This window comes from Sinohyriopsis cumingii, chromosome 5, assembly GCF_028554795.1.
Source record: "Sinohyriopsis cumingii isolate HCF-2022 chromosome 5, ASM2855479v2, whole genome shotgun sequence".
Taxonomy (NCBI): domain Eukaryota; kingdom Metazoa; phylum Mollusca; class Bivalvia; order Unionida; family Unionidae; genus Sinohyriopsis; species Sinohyriopsis cumingii.
In genome coordinates this window covers 43,115,120-43,124,412 of record NC_142965.1, presented here as the reverse complement: position 1 = coordinate 43,124,412, position 9,293 = coordinate 43,115,120, and the positions used below count along the sequence as shown (strand labels likewise).

The 9,293-nt window shown below is 34.2% G+C and overlaps 1 long non-coding RNA gene across 1 annotated transcript; it reads left to right on the top strand.

Moving 5' to 3' along the window:
- Positions 1-804: 804 nt before the first annotated feature.
- On the top strand, positions 805-7,367 carry LOC149799037 (uncharacterized). Its single transcript, XR_016420862.1, has 3 exons — positions 805-905; positions 6,515-6,628; positions 7,274-7,367. It is a non-coding gene; the product is annotated as an uncharacterized LOC149799037 (long non-coding RNA).
- Positions 7,368-9,293: the final 1,926 nt, after the last annotated feature.

Sequence of the window (9,293 nt, the reverse complement as noted above, 5' to 3'; positions counted from 1 at the left end):
TTTATGGGATGAGTCATTATGGATTGAAACAGTTCACTCTGAGACACACTCATTTGCTCTTTAGATTTTGGGGTCAGGGTCACAGTTATGGAAATGTTTGGTAAAGATTTGATGATTTTTTTTTTCATACTTTGTTTTGTAAAGCTAAGAAAAATCATTCTGTAACATGATTACTCAACCTTTTCACCTTGAGATTGAGATCGCATTTTACAGCATTGCTTCCATCTTATTCTTGACTTGAAGGCCTAGGTCTTATTTTACTTTCATTTTATTCTTGACTTGAAGGCCTAGGCCTTATTTTACTTCCATCTTATTCTTGACTTGAAGGCCTAGGCCTTATTTTACTTTCATCTTATTCTTGACTTGAAGGCCTTGGCCTTATTTTACTTCCATCTTATTCTTAGTTTGAAGGCCTAGGCCTTATTTTACTTCCATCTTATTCTTGGCTTGAAGGCCTAGGCTTTATTTTACTTCCATATTATTCTTGGTTTGAAGGCCTAGGCCTTATTTTACTTCCATCTTATTCTTGGCTTGAAGGCCTAGGCATAGGCCTTATTTTACTTCCATCTTATTCTTGACTTGAAGGCCTAGGCCTTATTTTACTTCCATCTTATTCTTGACTTGAAGGCCTAGGCCTTATTTTACTTCCATCCTATTCTTGACTTGAAGGCCTAGGCCTTATTTTACTTCCATCTTATTCTTGGCTTGAAGGTCTAGGCCTTATTTTACTCATGAAATCAGAGCACAAACAGCCTGAAAATTTAAAAGAGAAATTATGTTTATATCATTTTATTTTGATATTGCAGGAGAGTGCCATTTATAGAAGGCTGATCCATGAAACTGATTTGAGGGACCTGTGGAGACTTGTCCAGAAAGATATAGAAAATGAATGTATAGAAGATCAGGTTTGTGCAAGGATGTATTAACCTGAAAATTATTTTCATATATCAGACCTGGAGATCATAAACATCTGAGCTTAAGTTAGGTTTCATTCTCAAGTGTTAAAAAATGACTTGACAGTAATGACTTTACATTTTGCAATTGGTTTGGAACAAAATCTATTGTTCAGGCTCAAAAGTTGTACATGCATGCCATATGGCAGTGTGTATTAAATTATGATGTTGTCTTCCATCCATCTATTACTAATTTTTTCTTGCATATTGACTTGAAATGTTCACCATCTACAGTTACCAAGCTCTGTGGATTGCTTGCACTTGGGTAAGGAAAAAGCCTTTCTTTTTTGGGGGTCAAAGATTAATGTCACTGTGACTGAAAGAAGAAAATTGGTTTCCATAAAAGAACTGGAGTTCTTAAAGCACCTACAGTTACCACACTTTGAGTATGGCTTGAATATGAGGTAAGAAAAAACCCTGTTGATCTTAAGGTCAAAAGACAAGTTTGCTGATTAAAGAGGAAAACATGGTTTCTACACAATAACAATAGTAATAATCATGTACCCAGACTAAACTGTGTGGATGGCTTGCACTTGGGGTAAGAAACAAGGCTTTTGGGGTCAACAGGTCAGTTGTCAAGAGCATTCTGACTCAAAGAAGAAAAGAGGTTTCCAAACAATAACACTCGTTCTGCATTGCAGACCAAGATCAAGTTTTGTGGATGGCTTACACTTGGGGAGAAGAAAGAAGCCTATTGATTTTGGGTTTAGTTTAGTCAGAGGTTAAGGTCATTGTGAAGGAAACAGAAAAACTTTAAATTATCAACCATGAACCTTCACCAGATTTTGTGAATGACTTAACATGTTGGGGTAAGAAGTAATGCCTATCAATTTGGGATTGGAATCAGATCAGATGTCAAGGTTACTAACAGAAAAAGTGCTTTTTTCTTCACCAAATTTGTGTTGGGCCTGCACTTTATGAAAGAGGCCTATTATTGTGGTTTTGAAATGTGGATTTTGCATTATATCATTTGTAATAGAGTAAGTTCATTGGCTTAAGTTTGTGGATAGCTTGCATTTAGGGTAATCATAATTCCTATAGAGTCTGGGGTCTAAAGGTCAGAGGTCAATTTCATGTTAAATCTTTTTTTTTAAATGATTTCCGCACAGTAATTTCAGTACAAGACTGAATAGCTTGACCAAATATTTGGTCTCATAGACCTACTTAATCTCTAGAGTAATCCCTATCCTACTAGTGCCTACATGGGGCGGGCATATACTGTACCATTCATAGTATTCTTATTTGATGAAAATGCCACACAGTAATAAATCAGATAAAAGAAAGCAATCATAAAGAGCAAAAGTTTGCACAATTCAGAGCAAATAACATAAAAATTGATAACTTTGAGCTCATCTAGCCTAACAAGCTTAAGATATGTCCCATTGTTTGGCATGCCTCTTGTGTTATGCATTGTCTGTCCACATTTGCTTTTTGCAACTAATTCTGCTCAAAAACTGCTGGATCATTCCATCTGAACCAATTTCGCAGACAGAATTATGTCGTCCTTTATTTTAAATAATGCTGATCCACATTCAAATATGGCTGTCATTGCTAAAAATAAGTAAAATACCTTTGTTGGCTTCTTAAAAATCCACCAGTAGAACATGACATCATTTGACAGGAAGCATTCTAACATCAAAGACTTTTAAGTTTGTTGACGTGTTTCTGATTAGCCATCAGATATGGCTGCCATTGCTAAAAATTAAGGGAAATAAATCCTTCACATGACTTCATCACAAGAACATTTAGTTTAAACATTTTATTTTGTAAATTTTTTGTTGGAGATTACAAGATGTACCATGTAGAAAGTAAAGGATTACAAGAAAGCAAATGGCTTATAATGTTCTTTTCCTTTGACAATACAAAATTGTAAATGCATATATACATATGAATACATGGTAGATGATAATAAGCTTTAAAATATAATTTTTTTTATTTATTTAATATTGAAAGCATAGAGCCTCTTGGTTCAACATTAGCTTTTAGCCAAGGTATATAAAGCACAAGGATGAACAACAAGGTGGTAGGTGAAAGATGAGGACAAAAAAAATGAAAGTTAATGAGAAATTGTACAAAAGGATTTACAACAATGTGGTAGGTGAAAGATGTGGATAAAGAAATAAATGTTAAAATGAGAAATTGCACAAGGTTGAACAACAACGTGGTAGGTGAAAGATAAGGATAAAGTAATGAAAGTTAAAATGAGAAATTGTCAATCAGAATTTGAATAAATTTTACAGAAAGCATGGCATCATGAACATTTTAGTCATTTCATCTGATAATTATCTGAAATCAAATATGGCTGCCAGTACAAGAATTAATTTTTTTTAATAACATCTAAAAAAAAAACATGCAACCAAATTTGACCAAATTTAATAGCAACCATCCTGGCATCAAATCCTTTAATATGATTTTGTCACCAATGTCAGACTGCCAAGAAATAAGGCATCCATTATCATTTATCTCGGAGTTTCTCTCTTAGCTCATATTCAGTACATTGGGCTTATTTCAAATAGGGGAAATAATTAGTGGCTGGTAACAGAAGATTTGTTTCAGTTCCTGAACAGTCATTGCCTTTTATCAAACTAAAAATCTTCACCTTTTTTTTAAAATTCAGGCAATGCTAAATTAATGCATCAATTTACATTTCTTTCAAATTTAATGGCAACTTTACATGGAAGGCTATTCTGATTTCAATTCTGCCTCATGGGAGAAGAAAATATGTTTCAACAGAATCTCCTCAACCTATAAGGGGCATAACCTGTAGCATGTCAGCTATAATATAAACTAAAGAGTTGTTTCTCTTCGAATACACTTAGCTACTATGTTAATTGGTTTATTTAGAAAGAATCCACAAAATATCATTTACAAAAATGTTAAGTGAAATTCTTTGGAATGCATATCTGAAATTCAAACCTGAATCACCTATCTTGAAATACTGAGCTACATATTAGTTTATTTTATGAGGTTTGAAAGTTGTTCTCATTTTCCAACTTGAGTCTCCACTCAAATTTCTGATGTCAGAAACTTTAGTTGAGTCTGATGGTGAGTATAATGTTTAGCTTGAATATGCTAACAAATGGCAAGACATTTTGAATGTTTAGCTTGCCTGACCTTAACTTCTAGTGAGCTTATAGTATTTGTTTGGGGTGACTCATTTGTTATTCTTATAATAATTAGTTTTGTTAAACTTCTAAAACATGACTGGCCCATATTCAACCAAATGTGGCAGTGAGCATTTTAGCATGAACAGCTTGTACAAATGATGCCCACTGTTACTTTAAACAGTAATAGATTTGAATGACTTTTTAAATATCTTTTAGAGAATCTGAGCAAATTTGACAGAAATCATCCTGGCATTAAGGCTGGTGCAAGGGATGCTGATACACTAGCAAATATTGCAGCTTTGATTAAAAATAGAAAACTCTGAAATGACTTCTTAAAAAACAAACAATAGAATTTAACCAAATTTGACAGAAAGCATCCTGGCATAAAAGGCATTCAGGTTTTTATAAAGTCACCATAGTTATATTCACTGTTACTAAAATTAAATAACCTTTAAGATCTTCAAAATCCAATCAACAGAATTTTGCCAAATTTGATAGAATGCATTCTTGCGTAAATTGTTTAATTTTATTAAAATGGTACTTATTTGTTTTAAAATATTGCCACCATTACTAACAAATGAAAAACATTTAACGACTGCTTTTCAGAACCTCTCACCTTTTACAAAAGAATTTGACAGAAAGCATCATGGCATGAAGGTCATTCAGATTCATACTGAAGATGTTGATCTGCCATAATTATGGCTGCTTTTGCTAAGCATCATTTTTTTCAAATGACCTCCACTAAAAAAATGCTAAACAGAATTTGACAAAATTCAGTTGAAAGCAGGCTAACATATAGCTTTGCAGTTGTACAGATTATGCCAATCTGGCATCAAAATATGGCTGCCATTTCTAAAATATGAAAAAACTTTAAAATGACTTCTCAAAGTCTGTTCAGTAGAATTTGACATGAAGCACTCAGGCATGAAGGGCTTTCAAATTTGTACAGATGATGCCTATCCACCATCAAATATGGCTATTGATGCTAGCAATAAGTCACCGCACAACAGAATTTTACCAATATTGACACTGAGCATTATACCTTGAAGGCAAATCAAAATTGTACAGATGATAGCAATTATCAATCAAATATGGTCATGTTACTAAAATAAAAATAACATTTCACCAGCTTATCTCAAGAAGACTGATTAACAGATTTTGACCACTTTTGACAAAAAGCATCCTGGGGAAAAACATCTGTCAAGATTGGACAAATGATGCAGATATGGATGAACATAGAAAAGATAGAAAATCTTGAGACACTGCTTTCTGTTTTCATACCATATAAAGTCAACAGCATAGAAAGACTTTTGTACGGAAAGCAAACTCCTGACTCAGATTTCTTGGAAAATCCTCGTGCATTTGGCTATCTGGCCAAAAGGGTGATCTTGAGACCACTTGGGCCTCTTATTTTAATTGGTGTTGGGTTTTTTTCCACCCCTTCAGCAATGGTAGTTTTGTTAAGAGTCTTTGCTACTATTGTTAAGTTCTGCAAGCGAGATAGATTAAGGTTACTTAATGAAAAGGTGGGCAGGTGAGACAGTGTTAAACTGAACCTTCATTATGACCCCCATCCCTGATTTATTTTAAGATGAACAGACCCTTGTATCAGGATATGTTATTGCTAAAATTAGGTTTTCTTTAGCATTTGAGCATGATGTCCAACCTAGGCCCATTTGTCCTGTGTAAATCATAACTTGGTAGAAATGTCAAAGTGACTGTTGGATAAATGGGTCAAACATTGAATCTTCCTATCAGAGGACTCAGACATGAACTGGTAGAAATGAAGTGATATAATAGCAGCAATTAGATATGTTTAATTAAGTCTGATACAGGAGAATAAACTGTATATCAGTTCTTAGTGTCTGAATATGCCTTCAGGTTCATAAGCATGTACAGCTGTGCCTTGTTATAATTTGGTAGTTGTGATCCATAACTAGCAAGCACATTATGTACCAAACTGTAGTAAAGCAAGAATTATTCAAATTTCACAAAATGTGTTTGTGTATATCAGAGGTGTGTATAGAATAATGGCTTTTATGTAAATTAAATTATAATTGTTATTTTATGGTACTTTTACATCTAATTTCGTTAAATAACAGGGTTCTGGAAAGGAAATAAAAATATGCTCCTAAATTTCTTTTTGTTTTCTTTTAAACCATATTGTCATATATTTGATAGACCAAAAATAAATACATTGGCTTTACTCTCATTTTTACAGCTGATAGATGAATGAAAGTTTAATTATTTTTTCATGATTTTGGTCATGATCATCATTATTTTCTGAAATTATCTTGTAATGAAAGGCATTACACTGAGGAAAAGCTATATATACATTAATAGTTCAACCATTCCTTCTAAACAAAAAAGAATACTGAGTAATGAATTTAAATTTTGACTTTCAGGTTTTGGTAGGTTTTTGTGTTTCATCAGGTTGATTTTATTTTTTCCCAGAGTAATTCCAGTCCTTTATCTGGATCTTCTGAGCACCTGAAGGAGCAGATTTCTCAGGAAATTGCCATCTTAAAGTCAAGACTTAAGAAGAGACAAGCAGTACTAGGTGTTTTGGTAAGAATTACAATAAAATTAAATATCATAAAGGTCAACTTCATATTTGAGCGTCCTACTGACTAGGTTGGACCCTTTCAATGAAGTTTGTTTCATATTTTGATGGTTTTAATGGACACACCAAGGCAGCTGAGCCATATTAGCACGATTGGTTTTCAAACCCATTACCCTTGGATTATGACTCCAGTACTTTATGAGCTGAATTGCTGCAGCTCTCTCTTTAGTAAATATATTCAACCTGGTTCTGTTATTATCATTCAGTTCATAATATAATTCAAAATTCAACTCCAGTTTAAGTGGAATATATAGAACCAGTCAGAGAATGACTCCAAACAAATGATGAGAAATTGCTGCTGTAAAACTTCACACAGACTATCAAACTTGCCTGTTAGCACTAAACTTTTGCATCTGCAAGGTTTTACTTTGCAAAAATGAAAATGGCAACCTATTTGATTTATGTATGTATGTCTTTATTACCTCAAACAATAAGTCATAAATGAAATTGTTGGAGAAAAATGTCAGTAAAAACTCTTCTATAGGATACTATTGCATTTTATGTTCTTTTTTTTGTTACACCATACTAAATGGACTAATCAGTTAAGTTTAAGATTACTACCTCAGATGAAGACTATATTTATGTTTCAGAAAGGAAGGCCTTCATTTCTGCCAGTAAAAGTGCATCAGTCATGTGAATTTGGTCAACACAGAGAGGATAATACTGAGAATTCTTCTCTAATAGGTAATCTGGGCTTGGTAATATAAGGGATGTTGTTTTTCTCTGAAAATAAGATGGCTTTAGTACCTAGTAGCACTTCAATCAGCTGCGTGTTTTTTCTAAGTAAAAACAGAAAGGAGAAAAATATAATTACAGAAGTGAATATTAGTTTTATCTTACTGACCAGCCTGTTAGAAATGCAGAAGGGTAATTGCTATGTAAAATAGGGCATTTATTATGGTTTCCTCATGCACATACCATTTTCCATAGCTCTCTTCCAAGCAGCATAATATGTCATGTAAGTTCAAACAGCCTTCACCTTTACCCATTATTCAACTGTTCATTATTTACTGTCTCTTCTTTGAATGAGCACTTTTAAATTAGCTTAATTTTGTGTGTTGTAACCTGATATATTTCATAAATTTACCAACTGACTTGGGTGATTGTTAACAAGTAATGGGTGAAAGGTTTACGGTCAGGTTCATAAGAGTATGTTGGTGTGGCTTTTCAGACATGGCTGTATATCCAGCTTTAATGAATAGATTCTCATCAAACGCATCTGTCAAAAATGGTTCATCTAGCAGTCTGAAATAAACTAGTGTCACTCACATCAGACAGTCTATGTTCAAAGTTACAGTTAACACTTTGCTACAATTATCATTTGTTTGCTCTGAAAAAATTGCAGATTAACATGCAAATGGTATTTCAGGGGATGCATGTTCAGTAACCACTTTTACAAAAGGAACTGCTTGTTATACTCCCCAACAGTTATTTAGTGGTATGGCATAGAGTGCTACCTGTTTTTAAATACATACTGGTGGGGCATTAATGTTCTATGCACACATATTTGGTTTTAAATTGGTGACAAAAGTGTGAGGCTGGCAACAAATTTGTTTGCCTTACTTTAATGAAAGTTAGATTAAATGTTTTTTAAAGTGGGAAGGTTTGTAGAACATTGAACAAGTCTTGGCACATATTTTAGCCAGAATAAATAGGGATAGATTGTTTGGTATGGTATTGGGCCCAATTAGTGCTATTTGATTGACAAATCACTGTATTACAGTAATTGAATGAATCAAAATGTTCATTCAGTTTAATTTGATATTTTCAGAAGCACTTGCATTAGATGATGACCAGAGAAACTTTTGGTCCATTGATGGCTCATTAATACAGGATGGGTCCAATAAATCTTGCATAGCCGATTGCCTTAATGATTCATCCCTAGGAATTCACTCAGTTCCCCTTTGTAGAAGGAACAGAATCACCTATTTTAAGTCCCCAATGGCTAAAGCTCATTTCAGTCTGAACTTTGATGCATCCAGCTCCAGTACAAGTGGAGTCATAGAACAGGGTCGATTGGGACAAAGGTTAAACTTTGGCAAAGTTCACAAGCATTATCAGAATTGTGAAAATGATAGTCCTACCTCTCACAGTGATGAAAACAATACAACAGACCATGACACATCTTTGAATCCTGGTCATATGGACATTGGTGACGTGGATATTCCTGTTGAGATGGAAAATATAACTGAAAGCTGTGATATCGAGGGAGGTAGACTCAGAAGGAGAAGTTACACTGCTGCTATTGAAAATGAATCTCGGTCTGTGGAGGAGGTGCACATTGCAAGAAGTCGAAGTTTCAGCTTTCAGTCAGCAGTAGAGGGAGGCAAAATCATCCCCACAGGAACCCATTCAGAACCATCAGCGTCCTCTGGTGGTACTGCAGGGGATTCTCATACTTCAGAAAATTATCCTAGTCTTCCCACAAATATCACAGAAAATTCTTGGTGTGGTCCAAGATTTTCCAGCACTCCCTTACCTCAACACAGACCTAGTGGAAAATTTGTATATTTTCATCCTCAGACTTTTGAGCATAACTCGCATGAAAAATATTCCAGTGATCCATCCCTACCAAAAACTCCCATTAGGAATTCTTTGCAAGACATCAGT